This window comes from Aulonocara stuartgranti, assembly GCF_965226115.1.
Source record: "Aulonocara stuartgranti genome assembly, chromosome: 7".
NCBI classification, from domain to species: Eukaryota; Metazoa; Chordata; class Actinopteri; order Cichliformes; family Cichlidae; genus Aulonocara; species Aulonocara stuartgranti.
In genome coordinates, this window is record NC_138945.1 from 51,311,001 (window position 1) to 51,329,247 (window position 18,247).

Consider the following 18,247-nt stretch of genomic DNA (forward strand, 5'->3'; position numbering starts at 1 on the left):
CAAAAACAAATGAATGTGGAGATAAAACATACATAAAAACACTGTGCACACATACACAGAGGCAAAACGGGGCAGGGGAACTCGGCGTAAATCATGCAGAGACATTTATCGATGACAGACCGGATTAACCAAATAAATGCAGTTTTCTGCACCACAGTTTGGAAAACAAGACATTTCTGAGCTCACAGAGTGACTACGTGTTGCTGTTTATTTTGGGTTGGACAGTGTAATTATTTGGCTGCTACTGCTGCATGCTGTTTGCAATATTAATCAGTTAAACTCACAGCTGGAAAATGTTCGTGATTTTTTTTTCTTTTTTGCAGGGTGTGTAGTGGATAAGGGCATCGAGTCCACTTGGAACATCAGATCGAAGTCTTTGTTGTTTTCAGCGTGCAAGTAAAAAGTAGATCAGTGTTTTGGGTTAGGTGTTTTTTTAAAAGCCGTATTTAATTTTAAATACCACTGAAGTGAAATGATTCAAATAGTAGCCAATCAAAACCAGAAGAAAATGTCCAAAGGGATTTTCATGCTCGAGCGTACCTGAATGATGTGGTCAGAAGTTCCTTTGGGTTGAAAGTGCGGTAAGATTGGCCTACAGTCAGAATGTAATTTGACTTCTAATGAAAGGATTGTGTGCACATCACTCTAACATTAAAATTGGCTCTACTAAATTCTCAGTGAAATAAAGACAGACCGTCTCGCAAGCAGTATTCACATTTACTACTAACAATTTGGTAATCGTTTAACCGTCGAGGCAAAAATATCAAGACAGCTTCTAAAATATAAAAATGTGATGCTTGGGTGCGTTTGGACAAAGTATTCAACAAGTTAAATCAGGGATTATAATCATCATTGCTTAACAGTAAAACTGTAACTTTTTACATAAACATACAGTGTGAAAATAAACCTTTTTTCCCCCATTCTTATTTTATTTTTTGTGGCCTGTGTGTGCGCTTCATGTGGCCACTTCCACCTGCAGAGTGTTCTGCCCACAAATGTCAAACAGGCAACAATGTGGTTTGTAAATTGGCAGTGATGTGGTTTGTAGCTGCCCTTTAGCAAGAAAAGTATAACGGAAATTCACCTCAGTGTTAACGCAAACATTGAAGTTACTTCAAAGAGTAAGAGGGATAGGGTTGATCTAACTCACAGCTGAAACTACCAGTGAAAGTTTTTCTTTTCATTTTTTTTCTTTTGTGACCACAGCTTAACTAAGGTAAGTTTCAATCAGTCCCATTTACTCTTTTTTAATTTTGCTGTTGTTTTATCAAACATAGCAATTACAAAATAATGAACATTGTCCTAACTGTGCAGGACAGCTTCTTTTTTTGACCCGTAGTTCATGACAAGCTGTTACAGTTGCCTGTAAACCTAGAGTGGTGCTTCTTTGTGCGTCTGTGTTGTTCACTTCAGAGTTTTTTTTGCTGTTTTTTTGTCTTTGCACATTCAGAATATGTCTATTTTGGAATTCAGGATGTGGGAAGCAATTAGAAGATATTCGAATAAGATTTATTATTGAGTTTAAATTGTGACATTCTGTATACTTTTCTCAATTATTTTAGGGTCATTACTTTACAATATAAAGCTCCGTGAAGCGTCTCTTGTTGTGATTTGGCGCTACAGAAATAAAACTGAATTGAACTGAATTAATGGCAAAGAACTGGTAAGTAGCTTCTTGGCTTATATTAAGTAAATATTACCCCGTATTTTATGCTCAGTGCTCAATGTTCAAAGCTGTCTTCTGTTTAGTGGGAAATAAACATCAATTTCGTAATGACCAGAGAGAGACTCTGAAACGGCGTTTGACTCTGTGTTTACTTCTAAATAACCTTCTCTGTCTGCACTCTGTTATGTCTAGATACATGGCTGGATTACGTGTGCTGTGAGGACGGTCGTATACCTGAGGCTTTGTGCCTCATCTGGACCGCGATAAGAACCAGCGTCCGTAACACGGTGATAACCACAGTTGTATTAATTTCAGCTCAGCGCCTCTGACTTTTTATGTCTGAGACTCAGGCACCAAAAACTCTTCCTCTGCCAAAAGATTGTCTGCATCTGGTGCCGCCAGCTACTCTGCAGTTTCAACGCCGGTCTGATCATCTGTTCTGAATTTGAAATGCTCCTCACTAAAAATTTTCACCTTGAGGGCTCCTGCCAAGCCAGTGGTCACGACGCCTCTGCTGGCTCCACCTCTGCTGATGTGAGCGCATGTATGTGTGTGTCTACGTTTGTGCACGGATGTGTGTATTCAAGTATATGCCTTGGTGAGATAAGAGTGTGTATACTGTACGCAGCATGCACGCATCAGTACCCTTTCAATGTCAATGACTTTTCTGAGTTGGGACAGTCAGCTGGTCACCGATGGACTCAGCATGGCTGTCCCTGTGGAGTGGCGGGGTGCGCTTGAGACAAGGTGACAGAGGAAATTGTGCTCAAGTAATGACTGACGGTCATGGTTATGTCCTGTCCTGCCTGTGGAGGAGACTGTGTGTGAGTGACGCAAACATGTGAAGTCCAGGACTAAACACAAAGCTCTAGTGTGCTGCTGGGCAATCCTTTTTAAGAGCAAAATGTTTCACTTTAGGGGTTTCTATATAAACACACCGCTTTCCTGTCACTGAAATGAATATAAGGTAGACTTTGGCTGATGCAACAGCCCTCCTTTTGTGTCAAAGCACATACACGCACAGTCCAGACCAACTGCACTTTCATGCCTCCACCTGTGTTTACACTGTGAACACAATACTTTGTTCCCTGGCGTCTTCCCAGAATACATTTTTAATCAAACTGCCCATCAAACCCAACGGCGAATATTTAACAAACTTCATGGCTCATCGGCTCCCTTAAGCCTCCATCAGAGCCCCTTTGTTGCCACCAGACAGAGACCAACCTTTGCATCTGAAGGCACACTTCTTCTATAAGTGCCGGAAAACAGCAGCAAGAAGGTTTTGTGACAAATAGTGAGCAGTCATATACTTTTCAGTCATATATTGTAAGTAAGCAAAAGCTAAACAAAGCCAGAGTCCTTGGGGAGCCTATTTATTTATGCAAATTATGAAACTGCTCATTCTTAGGGTACAGAAATTACCCAAAGGTACCCAATGATTCACAGAGTAATCACAATATTTGGAAGGGAGGTGTTGTGTTTATGAAAATAATTTTTCTGCTTCTTTTGTTTGACTGAATAATTTCTTCCACTCATGGAAATGAAAGGTGAGGGCTCACTTGAGAGACTCAATACATCCAGTCCACACACATAGCACGCGCACTCTGTCTACGCACATACCCTTAAGAGTAAACACACTTGAACAATGTTCACTGTTGAGCAAAATCATAAAAGCTCGCAACTGCTGCCTGTGGGCCAGGTTTCAGACACCCAGGCGAGAGCAGGATTTTTCACAGAGGAGCAGGATTTTGTGTGAACGAACAAAAGGAATCTCCTTCCTCCACTGCTCCTTCCTCCTCTAAATCCTATCGTGTGCCACCATGTGTCTCCCACACGCCTGTTTCTAAGTTACCGGCAGCGTCAGCTGCCAATCCCGCTTAATTGCCTCCTGTGTAAAGTGACAGCTGAGGAGTGGCGATGAGAGCGAGCTGTCCTCGCCTTTTCCTGAAGCTCAGTCTCCGCCACCTTGCTAACGGGAGACTCCACCTGAGAATTGTACTGTATGCCTTGGGGAAATTACACAGTAGTTTTGACCTGTAGTGACACTTGAGTATCCAACCTGGGGACTTGCTTTATTAGAAAGAAATATGACTCAAATGTTTCTAGGCACTTTTAAAAAAATAAAATGTTCTCAATTTAGAAAAATGCTCTGCAGGGACAGTTAACTGAAGCTCTAAGGGAGGGAGGGAAATATTTTGAATATGTCTTGTTAGAAATGAAACTAAGTAATAGACATAGAACAATAATAGCAGACACTGTTTATTTCAATAACAAGAAGCTTCCCTTACCAACCTTGCTTGAGCCTGGAGAAAAAGAAAAGATCTTTTTGCTCACTCCCGCTTGCAGAATTTGCCACCCTGTTGCTCCTTGTTCTCTCTTCCTTTGTTGCGTCTTCCTCACAAACAGATCCTCCTCATCCTCAGGACCAGGGCTGGAATTAACAGCTCATGAGGGAAGCCAGGCGGAAGAGAACGAAAACACACCAGAGAAGAGAAGAAACACACACTTCTCACCCCTAAGTCCTCCTTGGCGGTGTATCCCCATCCGTTAGAGCTCAGCGACTGAGAGTGTGGTGAGAGAGAGAGAGGGAGAGAGAGATGAAATGATACTAAGTGGGCGAGTGAGAGAAAAAGTGAGAGAGGGAGGGAGCGAGAGAGAGAGCCCGTGCGTCTGCACTGGAGGGTGATCTTCTGTACTGTATGATTCCTGTTTATCTCTCTGTCTGTCTCCTCTGCGTGCATTCCTTCCCGACAGAAAGGCACGAGGTCAGCTGTTTTTACAGTAACAACACTTGGTTTCCTCTTGAGGGAGAAGACTTCCTGTTAGTTCTCTGCTCAACTTCTCTCATGGGTGAAATTACTAGCAGTTTTGTGCTTTTTTTTTTAAGAAAATCCCCTCTCTTCTACTTCCTCTCTCCTTCGCGCATAATCTCCCTCTCTATTCATGACTCCAGATTTATTAGCGCCCGAGCAAGCGTTAATCTAATCTCCTCTCTCTAAACATCGCTTGTCCAGAGGTTACTCTGTTGACAAAGAATGCTCTGCAGTTTAATTTTGGACACACACAGTACCAATACACAAACTAACTGCATGTTTGGTAGACAGCGCTCCAATTTGGCTGTATAAAGAATGAAAATGTGCAATTAACTGATATACTGCGTGAAGACAGAATTGCATGATTAATATACGATTCCATCATCTGATACTGCTCTGCATTCAGTCAGTTGTACTGACAAGGCTAAAAAAAAGAAAAGAGCTCATTTGTAATAATGCAAATATTGTCATTAGTCAACATGATAACTGAAATCTCTGGGTTTGAACAGATAAACCGATGAATAAATAAAATACTTTACTTTTTTCAACTCGGTCATCACAGATCCAATTAATCACGGGATCACGCAGTAAATTGATAATGTGGGGCTTCGTTGGGGTTTTTTGTTTGTCTTTTTCATTATAGTCTTAATGTTTAAACAAATAATCAGTCATCTGCAAAAGAAAGAAGACAAAGACCAAAACATTTATTTAACTCACCAGTTAGCAAAAGACCATGCACTTCCTGTTTCCATCTTTTAAAATATTTTTTAAAATATTAACAGATTCATTAAAGATAATTAATTCATCAACATTCTCATCATTAGCATTAAAATGTTAATAAGGTGGTTCAGTATGCATCAAATTACAATTGCAATTTGCCATCTTGATAATGGGCACAATATCTTCCTAAGACCCAGCCATTCATTCTTGTCCTCTGTGGGAGGACATGCTTTGAGAGCTCTGCCTCAAGCACAATTTATGCGATGTATTTGAGCCTTACTGTACTGACAAGAGGACATCCTGGGCTTTCTAGTGATACCACATCTGAGGGGGTTTGACTAACACACTCCATGGACTTTCTTTTCAAGGAGCAGCTTCCACATTTTATTGCAACAAGGGAGCTTGCGATGAAAAATTTGCAGATAATTGGGTTTTATGAAATTAATGAGAGTGATGAAATTGGGTTGAAATTTTTTTGAACATGACTCATGAAAACAGGACGACGTTGCCCACAACCACCGGCAGGAAGGTGGAAGCTCAAAGGATGAGATACGAGCTTTCGAGGAGCCCGAGCAGGACTGTGTGAAGGCACCTAGCATCTATAATAAAAAGAACTGTTTGATGTAGAGCTCTGAAGTTTTCAGGCATTATGATCTCTAGAAGGAGAAACGAAAACCTCTTCAGCTGAATTCACACACATACACACAGTCAAACACACACATAGGATGAAACAGGACACACAACCACCAAACAAAAATTAGGCAACCGAGTTTTACAAAACCATGCTAGAGCTCACAAACCAGATGGTGTTGCTCATCTCTGAAAGGAAAGTAGCACTAATATCATACTGAAACTGGGTTGAAATTGGTTTTTTTAGCATGAAATATGAAAGCAGGATAACCACCAAATGTGGTGGTCTGATTACATCAGACAGAAAATAGGGTGCTAGTTATAGCCTATTTAATAAGTTGAGGCAGATTCAAATAATCTTCATGTCACTGATATGCAGGAAGAGAAGGAAGACCACTGGAAAGTGGGAACTCTGTTAAAGAGGCTGCCGTGAAAAATATGATTCCATGTGGGATTGGTCAAGAAACATCTTCAGAGCTCTAGCTTACACAATACTTCTTATCCATACTGGACTTTAGGTGTCGTCACTTTGGTCCTGTGAGGCTCCTCAAAACCTGGTATGCCCTCCGTCTGAACCTTCACCTTCTTGTTCTAATGCCCACTCCTCCTCCACCTCATCTCCCGAAAACTTGACTCAATTTCCACAGTTCTGAATGAAATCCTGTGTGCCTCACTCAGCCGTCATATCATTCTGTGATCAAGCGAGATCTGATGTCCACTTCAAGGGACAGAAGATGAAATTTAAATAAATTCCAGTTTAGACATATTATTTGATGCATGTTTCTAATAGTTCACTTATGTATAAGAAAATCTAAATATCAGAACTTTACTTTCAACCCTGTTGAAAATGGGTTGAAATGTGAAAACAGGACAAACCACAGTCATCAAGCCTAGAGGCTCTCTGCTTACATAAAATATAACACGGGCAACCAGGTTTCTGAAAAAACATGTCAAACCACAGGAAGGTGCTCATCTCCAGAACATTTGTTGTTTTAAGGGTGGAAACACTGTTCAGAACATATCTGCTTATTGCAAGACTCAGTCTAGGATCCAGATACACTGGGTCCTAGTTATAGCCAGTTCACTAAGCTGAGACAGATTCTTCAAGATGAGGCGGCCCATCAAAGTAATAAATGATCTTGATGTCTCTGACATAAAGGAAAAAGAATAATGCCTTCCAAACAGTGTTCAGATGTGTTTCCATCAGTTCCTCGTTTTATTGTTCATGCAATAAAAATGCTGTAACGTTTTTCTTTTAACCACAATACTTCAATTATCAAAACAATTTTTCAGGAGGATATGAATCATTTTTGAACTATTTCTTGGCACGTTCATATTTGATAGTAGCAGACAACCAAAACTACAGTTCAAGGGACATTTTGGCAAGCCCAGCTTTATGCCACTAAACAATAAACAAGTAACAGGTGTTTGTTTTGTTGTGTGCATATATTGTCATATGTAAAGGCAAAATTATTTTGTTACTGAAAACTCGGTCGCAAAATGTGCCGTTTCTGTGATACTCTGCTTGTCTTTTAAGCTTTGCTGGTCCCTGTTGTGTGAAGGCAGCCACAGCGCTTAAGTGTGTCCCCATGTACAGTGCATACTGGGTCAATACGCCCATGAAGTGTTGGATCAATCAGGTCACAGACATCGGTGAAAGGTGATTCAGGGGACAGCGTAACAGCTTTCTGAGTTATGTTGATAAAGTGTCAAAATGTCATACTGGCAAACACGCCACAGGCAAAGTGACAGAAACGCTCAGTTACACCACTGATGAAGTGATGGAGGATTTCTCAAAAGCGGGGAGTCGAACGATATGAACATATGGCCGCGTCGTGTGGATGCTGCACGTTGGCCTGTTGACCGGGTAAGCAAGAAGTGCTCCTATTGAGCACTTTGGGTATTGTGCTGTTGAGAGTGGTGGGTGTTGCTCCCAGACACGTGGCCACATGCAGCCGGAGGAGGCAGCTGTGATAACTGCCAGCTCCTATGAAAGGGAGGATGAGCCTATGTGGACGCCTGAAGCAGGATGTGTGGTGATTGGGCTGCATGATGTTCAGCCAGGAGGAGGTGGTATGCACGGGAGAGATATAGACTTTGCAAGTGTCGCTGGTTATTTCACCGCATTCATCTGCATGCCATCTTATGTGCCATTTGTTGCAACTGATGTTAACTAGTAATATGCCATCACAAAAAAAAAAGTAAAATAAAAAAGCATAACAATTGCTGGATAAATAAATGCAAAGCAAGGAAGCTCTTTGGATAGTTTGCTGGTGGCACTTGGTTACAAAATAATGCCTGCAATGTCAGTCAACCAGCCAATGCACTGCAGTCTTTTATTCTGTAAATAGATCAATCATTTTTTTCTTGCAGCGGTTTGACAAAGGTGCTTTCACTTCCAGGTCTCTATCCACTGGACGGTACTCAGAGAGCGTCAGTGACCGTAGCGAGGTGTCAGGTTGTATTCACGACAAGCTCCTGGCCTTAATTGCCTTCCATGCAACTGGGCTCAATAATAATCAGCATGGAGGCGTTCATCACCCCCATCATACCTGTACCCTCTTACATGTGGAATTTAATTTATCTGGTGCAGTTTCCTTTTCTGTTCAGTGTCCCTCTCGCTTCAACTGCAAGAATCAAATGATACGAGTTATTCTGTCTAGCTTCGGTTTCCTTCCTTTCAGCCAAGCTCCAGATTTCTTTGAATCTTTTTAGGACGCTCTGTAAATGTAGAGGATCAGCTTACACGGTCCACCATTAAACCTAGAGGCTATTTGATACTGATACAGTGATTTCCAATCTTCAAAAAAAAAAAGGGTGGGGTGGGGGGTGGAGGAGTGTTATTTCAACTTAGCTTTGTATTATAAGGACTGAGAGCAAGAAAATGACTTTCTAGTGATACCACATCTGAGGGGGTTTGACTAACACACTCCATGGACTTTCTTTTCAAGGAGCAGCTTCCACATTTTATTGCAACAAGGGAGCTTGCGATGAAAAATTTGCAGATAATTGGGTTTTATGAAATTAATGAGAGTGATGAAATTGGGTTGAAAATTTTTTGAACATGACTCATGAAAACAGGACGACGTTGCCCACAACCACCGGCAGGAAGGTGGAAGCTCAAAGGATGAGATACGAGCTTTCGAGGAGCCCGAGCAGGACTGTGTGAAGGCACCTACCATCTATAATAAAAAGAACTGTTTGATGTAGAGCTCTGAAGTTTTCAGGCATTATGATCTCTAGAAGGAGAAACGAAAACCTCTTCAGCTGAATTCACACACATACACACAGTCAAACACACACATAGGATGAAACAGGACACACAACCACCAAACAAAAATTAGGCAACCGGGTTTTACAAAACCATGCTAGAGCTCACAAACCAGATGGTGTTGCTCATCTCTGAAAGGAAAGTAGCACTAATATCATACTGAAACTGGGTTGAAATTGGTTTTTTTAGCATGAAATATGAAAGCAGGATAACCACCAAATGTGGTGGTCTGATTACATCAGACAGAAAATAGGGTGCTAGTTATAGCCTATTTAATAAGTTGAGGCAGATTCAAATAATCTTCATGTCACTGATATGCAGGAAGAGAAGGAAGACCACTGGAAAGTGGGAACTCTGTTAAAGAGGCTGCCGTGAAAAATATGATTCCATGTGGGATTGGTCAAGAAACATCTTCAGAGCTCTAGCTTACACAATACTTCTTATCCATACTGGACTTTAGGTGTCGTCACTTTGGTCCTGTGAGGCTCCTCAAAACCTGGTATGCCCTCCGTCTGAACCTTCACCTTCTTGTTCTAATGCCCACTCCTCCTCCACCTCATCTCCCGAAAACTTGACTCAATTTCCACAGTTCTGAATGAAATCCTGTGTGCCTCACTCAGCCGTCATATCATTCTGTGATCAAGCGAGATCTGATGTCCACTTCAAGGGACAGAAGATGAAATTTAAATAAATTCCAGTTTAGACATATTATTTGATGCATGTTTCTAATAGTTCACTTATGTATAAGAAAATCTAAATATCAGAACTTTACTTTCAACCCTGTTGAAAATGGGTTGAAATGTGAAAACAGGACAAACCACAGTCATCAAGCCTAGAGGCTCTCTGCTTACATAAAATATAACACGGGCAACCAGGTTTCTGAAAAAACATGTCAAACCACAGGAAGGTGCTCATCTCCAGAACATTTGTTGTTTTAAGGGTGGAAACACTGTTCAGAACATATCTGCTTATTGCAAGACTCAGATAGTCTAGGATCCAGATACACTGGGTCCTAGTTATAGCCAGTTCACTAAGCTGAGACAGATTCTTCAAGATGAGGCGGCCCATCAAAGTAATAAATGATCTTGATGTCTCTGACATAAAGGAAAAAGAATAATGCCTTCCAAACAGTGTTCAGATGTGTTTCCATCAGTTCCTCGTTTTATTGTTCATGCAATAAAAATGCTGTAACGTTTTTCTTTTAACCACAATACTTCAATTATCAAAACAATTTTTCCGGGCCTCAGGAGGATATGAATCATTTTTGAACTATTTCTTGGCACGTTCATATTTGATAGTAGCAGACAACCAAAACTACAGTTCAAGGGACATTTTGGCAAGCCCAGCTTTATGCCACTAAACAATAAACAAGTAACAGGTGTTTGTTTTGTTGTGTGCATATATTGTCATATGTAAAGGCAAAATTATTTTGTTACTGAAAACTCTGTCGCAAAATGTGCCATTTCTGTGATACTCTGCTTGTCTTTTAAGCTTTGCTGGTCCCTGTTGTGTGAAGGCAGCCACAGCGCTTAAGTGTGTCCCCATGTACAGTGCATACTGGGTCAATACGCCCATGAAGTGTTGGATCAATCAGGTCACAGACATCGGTGAAAGGTGATTCAGGGGACAGCGTAACAGCTTTCTGAGTTATGTTGATAAAGTGTCAAAATGTCATACTGGCAAACACGCCACAGGCAAAGTGACAGAAACGCTCAGTTACACCACTGATGAAGTGATGGAGGATTTCTCAAAAGCGGGGAGTCGAACGATATGAACATATGGCCGCGTCGTGTGGATGCTGCACGTTGGCCTGTTGACCGGGTAAGCAAGAAGTGCTCCTATTGAGCACTTTGGGTATTGTGCTGTTGAGAGTGGTGGGTGTTGCTCCCAGACACGTGGCCACATGCAGCCGGAGGAGGCAGCTGTGATAACTGCCAGCTCCTATGAAAGGGAGGATGAGCCTATGTGGACGCCTGAAGCAGGATGTGTGGTGATTGGGCTGCATGATGTTCAGCCAGGAGGAGGTGGTATGCACGGGAGAGATATAGACTTTGCAAGTGTCGCTGGTTATTTCACCGCATTCATCTGCATGCCATCTTATGTGCCATTTGTTGCAACTGATGTTAACTAGTAATATGCCATCACAAAAAAAAAAGTAAAATAAAAAAGCATAACAATTGCTGGATAAATAAATGCAAAGCAAGGAAGCTCTTTGGATAGTTTGCTGGTGGCACTTGGTTACAAAATAATGCCTGCAATGTCAGTCAACCAGCCAATGCACTGCAGTCTTTTATTCTGTAAATAGATCAATCATTTTTTTCTTGCAGCGGTTTGACAAAGGTGCTTTCACTTCCAGGTCTCTATCCACTGGACGGTACTCAGAGAGCGTCAGTGACCGTAGCGAGGTGTCAGGTTGTATTCACGACAAGCTCCTGGCCTTAATTGCCTTCCATGCAACTGGGCTCAATAATAATCAGCATGGAGGCGTTCATCACCCCCATCATACCTGTACCCTCTTACATGTGGAATTTAATTTATCTGGTGCAGTTTCCTTTTCTGTTCAGTGTCCCTCTCGCTTCAACTGCAAGAATCAAATGATACGAGTTATTCTGTCTAGCTTCGGTTTCCTTCCTTTCAGCCAAGCTCCAGATTTCTTTGAATCTTTTTAGGACGCTCTGTAAATGTAGAGGATCAGCTTACACGGTCCACCATTAAACCTAGAGGCTATTTGATACTGATACAGTGATTTCCAATCTTCAAAAAAAAAAAAGGGTGGGGTGGGGGGTGGAGGAGTGTTATTTCAACTTAGCTTTGTATTATAAGGACTGAGAGCAAGAAAATGACTATTTAAAAATGCTTTTCCATGATTCTTCTTATTTCACCCTTTGAAATGCCATCCTCAAACGCAGAGTTTTCTCTCTTTGGAAAAACAGAGTTCAGGTTCTTATGCAAAATGCAGCCTGGCACTAAACCTGATTCCTGCAGCTGATGCTACTTTGTCTCCTGGCTATAAAGTGAGTGTATGCTGTTGTCAAGCACTTCGCAGGGGCACTGCTTAAGCACACCACATAAAGGTCAGACAACAAACAGGGAATTGTTTAAATCTCTACAAGTCATTACATGTCCTCTGGTATTTATATAGATGCTATAATAGAAAACGTCTGATGACTCAGTCAATCTTCAAATGAAATTGGGGCGCAGTTCTTTTTTGTTTTGGTTTTAACTCAAAAGGTTAATGAAGAAAAATGAAAACGTGGCCATTTAAAGGGTAACTTTTAAGGTGGGCTGTTCAGCTGGAATTGGCTGGGGAGGAAGAGGCGTGACTCTGGAAGTCAGCAGTGACACAATGATCCCCAGACCAGAGGAAAATGGGATCTTGATGCCGCAGACGCCTCTTTCCTCCCCAAATCCCCTCAAGGGGTCATTAGTATGGTGAAGGGCCTCTGCTGTACCCATTCAAGCTGTTGGCTCCAGGTTCAGTAATTCCCGAAGGCTGAGTTCTCAGAAGCAGTTTAAGTGAAAGAGATGGGTCCAAGTGTCAGCATAACATTAGCAGTGGTGCTGCTGTTCGGGGACCGCGCTGCCATCTGAGAGGATTGCCAAGCCATATTAGAATCTGCAGGGAAAAAATGCCAAAAAACACAGAAAGAACCCAGCTCTCTGTTAGCCAAACCCATAATGGGTAGCTGTCCATGTGATTTCCCTCAGTTAGTAAAGTGTGTTCTCTTAATTGCCTTGAAGGCAGCATTGCCTGTTGCAAAGCTGTAAACCCCATCTTGAAAGCAATGGGGTGTCACTTAACATCAGAAATTACAAGATTCAATCATAAACTGCTCAGCCATCTGAAAGGTATTAAGATAATCATCTTTTCCTCCTCCAGAAACAACAAACCTTATGAACACAATAATATGCTACTGAAAAGGTGAATACTTATTATCCTGAGCTGTATCTCTCAGCACATTTAACATCTGCAGAGTTGGGGAAGGAGGTTAGATGCGTATTTACATGCAGAGAAATTAACTTTCACTGTGCATCATGTAACTTTGGGCAAGACCATAATTTTGTGGATATATTTTATGGGATCGTGATGAAGTAAAACCTCAAAATAAGCATTTTCAACCTTGATCTTTTTAGCCATACTGACGGAGCAGAAAGGCTCTCTGACAGGTTTTAAATCACTCCTCCAAAGAGTTTTGTTTTTTCTGTAAATCACTCATATGTTCAATCAATGCCATGTCCAACAGCACAAGTGACAAATCAGTCCTGGTATTTCAGTCATGGCACTGAAATAGTTTTGCTCTCTCTGAATCCTTCTGCGCAAACTTTGAACTCTTGCAACTGTCGTCACGCTTCCAAGCTTCACTTCAGCTGTGGTGCTTTTTCTTTCAGCTCTACCATTACTTCACCATCATCCTCTAATGATTCATATTTGTGTTAAATCTCACAGTGCTGTTGGTAAGTATTCAAAATTGAATATCAGAAATGATATGACATTCATTAGGAGGAAAATATTCTATCATATACCTGTTAATCGAGAGAGAAAAACAAAGATTTGTGTAATCAACAAATCATTTCAGTTATTTTTTTCTGTAATAGTTTTGTAAGTGAAATTATTGAATATTTAACCAGCTGTTTTACCCCCAGGGAGTCCAGAAAATGAGAGGAAGTAACAGGAAGTAACAGGAAAAGAGTACAGATAAAAAGCAGACACAGGGGAAGAATGAAAATATATTTTTTAATTAAACTCAAAGAGATTGTCAAGATGCTATTACCCCCTAAAACAAACAAGATCATTAAACCACTGCAATTGTTGTTCAATGCTTACACTTTGGACATTATTATGGATGTAAAAAATTACTTTTGAAGGATTTGAGCTCTCCAGTAATTACTTTACATACTTCAAATGATAAGGGCATGCGTCTGAAAGGTCTGTGATGTACCAGAACTGTAGCGATTATCCTGAAATTTTGCTATGAGGGCAAATAATAAGGCATCAATTATTTTTAGTGTCCTTAAAAATCCCTTTTCTTTTTCAACATATTCAAAGTATGGAGAAGCTGAGGGAATTTTTAGATGACAGAGGACAGCTCCATAAAATATTTAGCAACAGGCAATGGTCCCTCTGCTTTTTTCCTCCCCACCTGTGTGTAAACAACAAAGTCTCAGATCACTGTCACCTATTGTGATACTTCACTCTGAAGCCCCAGTGGGGGAAAGAAACCATCAGTCACGCTGACAGAGACTCATGAAACTGGAGATCCATCTTAAATTTTGCATGAGGTTTTGTGTTAAAGCTTTAAAAAGGGACTTGTGTGACTGTCGGCATTAATGGCAACGTGAAAACTTACTCTGGGATAAAAAGAAATTGAAATAAATAAAGCGCTTTTCACAGTCGCGGTCACCGTCACAGACGAGGAGTCGTTATTGCTGTCATAAAACACAAGAAATGCTTTGGTGTTTGTAAATGAAGATTATGCATCATTACAGCAATAAGCCCCCCGAGATGAAGTTGTTTTTTTTGTGCAAAGTTTAATAGCATTTCACCTCAACAGCAACTGTGTCTTTCCCAGTGATTGATGCTTTCACTCTTGATTTGGTCCAGGATAATTAGTGAGAAAACAATGTAGGGATTCTTGGAGCACAGTTTAATTCTCTCAGCTAGAAGCAGTGGCTGCAAAGGATTTTTTTTTCTTTCCAGCATAGATAATGGAATGAAGCACTGCATCAGGACAGCGGGCTGTAAAAATGGAAGTTACTGTAGCATAACTGATGAAAGCAAGGATGTAAATTAGCAGTTTTTAAGGATTCACTGACAGGTTTTAACAGTAACAAAGACTGAGAGTCTGACATCAGACAAAAAGAAGGGGGAAAGGAGAGCACAAATTATAGAGCATTCAGCACAGAGACGTGTGCAGTTTTCAAGTTCAGAGTTCCTGTAAAGAACTGGAAGTATCTCATCCTGACCTGCCCTCCACTCTTGGGCACCAATAAACTTAGAGAAGGTTAAAAAAGAAAAGGTCATTGAAACAGCTATGTAAAGATTAGTAAGAACAAATAATTCACGTTTTAATGAAAAATGCAATTTAGTTCTTTTTAATGCAATGTACGGTACTAGAGACATATTTGAGGACAAGAAGTAGGCTGGAAGTCCTTCAGGTGTCGATTTTTATGTGAAGTACTTGAAGAACTTTCTGCTAATAAGCCTAATAAGCCTTTTATAGTTCAGGCTCCTGTACCATGCCAAATCTGCTGATAGCTTCAGCAAAGTGGGGCTACAAATTAAAACCAGAGAAGAAGTGTGGGAGGAACAATCCAGCAGTATAAACTGAAATACAACTCATTTTGGCATTAACTCCAAAATGTTTTTTTTTTTTTAAATGTTAAAAACAGCAACATTAAACTGCAAATCTTTGTGGCAAGAGGCTTTTGTTATGTCTACCCGAGTCCAATCTAACACACCTGGAAGTCTGGCTCCTCACATCTCAGGAGTAGATTCATGGCTCTTGCAGGCCTGGCATGCTCCCAGCAAGGAAAGGCAAATCTAACTCTTGAAAATGACCTCTTTTATCAAGATTGGATAGTAAAAAGTCATTTTAAATCTTCCACAAGCAACGCACAACCATCCTCAGTTCTGATTTGTAGCAAAAACTGATTAGGCTTTTAAAAAAAAAAAAGTTTTTTGTTGATGATTTTTGTTTTCTCGTAGTATATTAAATATAGCATACAGTCCTGTGAAAACTACAATAAGTAAACGCCACATGATTCAGTAGCTTGCAGAACAACCTTTGGCACAAAAACCTGAATCAACTGTTTCTGTATGACTTTATCAGTCTCTCACATCATTTTGGAGGATCTTTGTCCCACTCTCCTTTAAAACGCTCCTTCAGTTCTCTGAGGTTTGCTTTATGCATATTCCTCTTAAGGTTCTCAAACAGTATTTCAATCAGGTTGAGGTCAGCACTTTGACTGGACCATTATGTTCTACATGTGCTGCTGTGCTTAGGATCATTTCAGCCAAGCTTTAGCTGTCAGACTGATGGTCTCAATTTTGAGTCTAGAATATTTTGGTATACAGAAATACTCCAAAACAAGCCCAAATCATTACCCCTCCACCACCATGCAAGACTGTTGTTATGACTTGTTTGTGCTGGTACGTATGCTACAGTCATTTCTTTGCTTGTTTGGTTTTTGTATTTGTTTTTGTTTTTTTCAAATATGGAGTTATGCATGATGTCCAGAAATCTCCATTTTCATCTTATCTGTCCAAAATACATTGATCCAGCAGTCTTGTAGTTTGCTCAGACGCAGCATTGCAAACCTAACCTGACCTGCTGACCTGCGCTTCTTTTTAGGCAGACGAGGCCTTTTCCTGGCAACCCTTCCAAATAAGAGACATGTGGTCAGTTCTTTTCTAATTGTACTTAACTTTAACACAGTTTTCTTTCCATTTCCCTGTGTATTGCACAGTTTGACTCGGGATGAGATTATCCCACTCCTGGGAGGATTGCAGCATTGTGTTCAAAGATGTTTGAATGCTCCAGACCAGCAAACCGCCTAAGTGCTTGCTTTCACACTTGCTCATGATGACTGAACCAACTGCATTTGGCTTCTACTTACCCTCTTAACTCCTACTGAAAGACTACAGGCGTACTTAGTTTTTCACAGGACCTATGAAAACTTTCTTTTTCACGTTTTCATATGACTATATCCTGTTTATAACAGGTAGCTGTTTAGATGATTGAAAGTGGTCTCTGCATTGAAGTGTTGTTTTTATATTGAGCACAAACCTTTTTATTATAGGAGAGTCGTCATCAAAAACACAGGCTTTCCCAACCTTGTAACATCTCATCCCCAGTTTGTCTTTACTCACTTCAACCCTCAATGTTCAGATTTTACAGATAGCCTTACACATACAGACAGTACATTAAAAAAAGCATCTTTATTTACCTGTAGCATGCATGAAAGCAACAAGAAGAACATTTGTTCCAATTTTGTGGACTGGACATAATGAATATATGGATTTACCTTTTTTTGTGTTAGATACGGATTTAAATAAAGAAAATGAATACAAAGTTTTATATATTTTTTGTCTTAATATGACTATTTAATTAGAACCTGTGTCAGGAGTGAGGGGTCAAGAGTTTGCTTGTTTAATTTGGTGGTCTTCTCTTGTATTGTATCAAAACCACTCACTGTATATGAAAATTATCAATAAGATAAGATAAGATAAGATAAGATAAGATTAGTTTTGTCACAGCAGGAAGTGGACAGTGCAAAAGTTATGAGGCAAAAATTAGAATACAATAAGAATAAATACAGTACACAACTGTACAGAATAGAATAAAATAAAATACTATATACAGTAGAATAAAATAAAATAAATATACAATAAGATAAAAATAGAATACAAATACAAATACTATATACAACTGAGTAAAAATACAACGATGACAGAAAGGATTATTGCACTTAGTATTATTGCATATGTATGGATGTGTGTGCTTGATCAGTTAAAGTCTTTATTATGGAGTCTGACAGCAGTGGGGAGGAAAGACCTGCGAAATCTCTCCGTCCCACACCGTGGGTGCCGCAGTCTCCCACTGAAGGAGCTGCTCAGTGCTGTCACAGTCTGCTGCATGGGGTGGGAGATGTTGTCCATCAGGGATGACAGCTTAGCCGCCGTTCTCCTGTCACTCACCACCTCCACTGGGTCCAGAGGGCATCCTAGAACAGAGCTGGCCCTTCGGATCACCCTGTTCAGTCTCTTCCTGTCCCCAGCAGAGATGCTGCCGCCCCAGCAGACCACGCCATAAAAGATAGCAGAAGCCACAACAGAGTCATAGAATTTCTTCAGGAGTGGGCTCTCCACTCCAAACGACCTGAGTCTCCGCAGCAGGTACAGCCTGCTCTGCCCTTTCCTGTAGAGGGCGTCTGAGTTATGAGTCCAGTCCAGTCTGTTGTTCAGATGAACACCAAGGTACCTGTAGCTGTCCACAGCCTCAATGTCCATACCTTGGATGTTCAGTGGTTGCAGTGGAGAATGCTTGTGCCTGCGGAAGTCTACCACCAGTTCCTTGGTTTTACTGGCGTTGATCTGGAGGTAGTTCAGCTGGCACCAGTCCACAAAGTCACAAATAAATAAGATAG

General features: G+C 40.7%; 1 protein-coding gene across 9 annotated transcripts in view; it reads right to left on the bottom strand.

Annotated features, from left to right (window-relative positions):
• Positions 1–18,247, bottom strand: part of shisal1b (shisa like 1b) — a gene marked incomplete at its 3' end in the record, with an annotated part of 116,795 nt that overhangs the window by 39,524 nt on the left and 59,024 nt on the right. For 3 of the 9 annotated variants that reach the window (XM_082539782.1, XM_082539777.1, XM_082539775.1), the window contains one exon: positions 3,959–4,227. The exons of 2 other annotated variants lie outside the window; for them this stretch is intronic. Of the gene's footprint in view, positions 1–3,954; positions 4,594–5,018; positions 5,034–18,247 lie in introns of those variants that run through there. 4 more of the 9 variants (XM_082539774.1, XM_082539776.1, XM_082539779.1 and 1 more) reach the window with 4 other exon arrangements.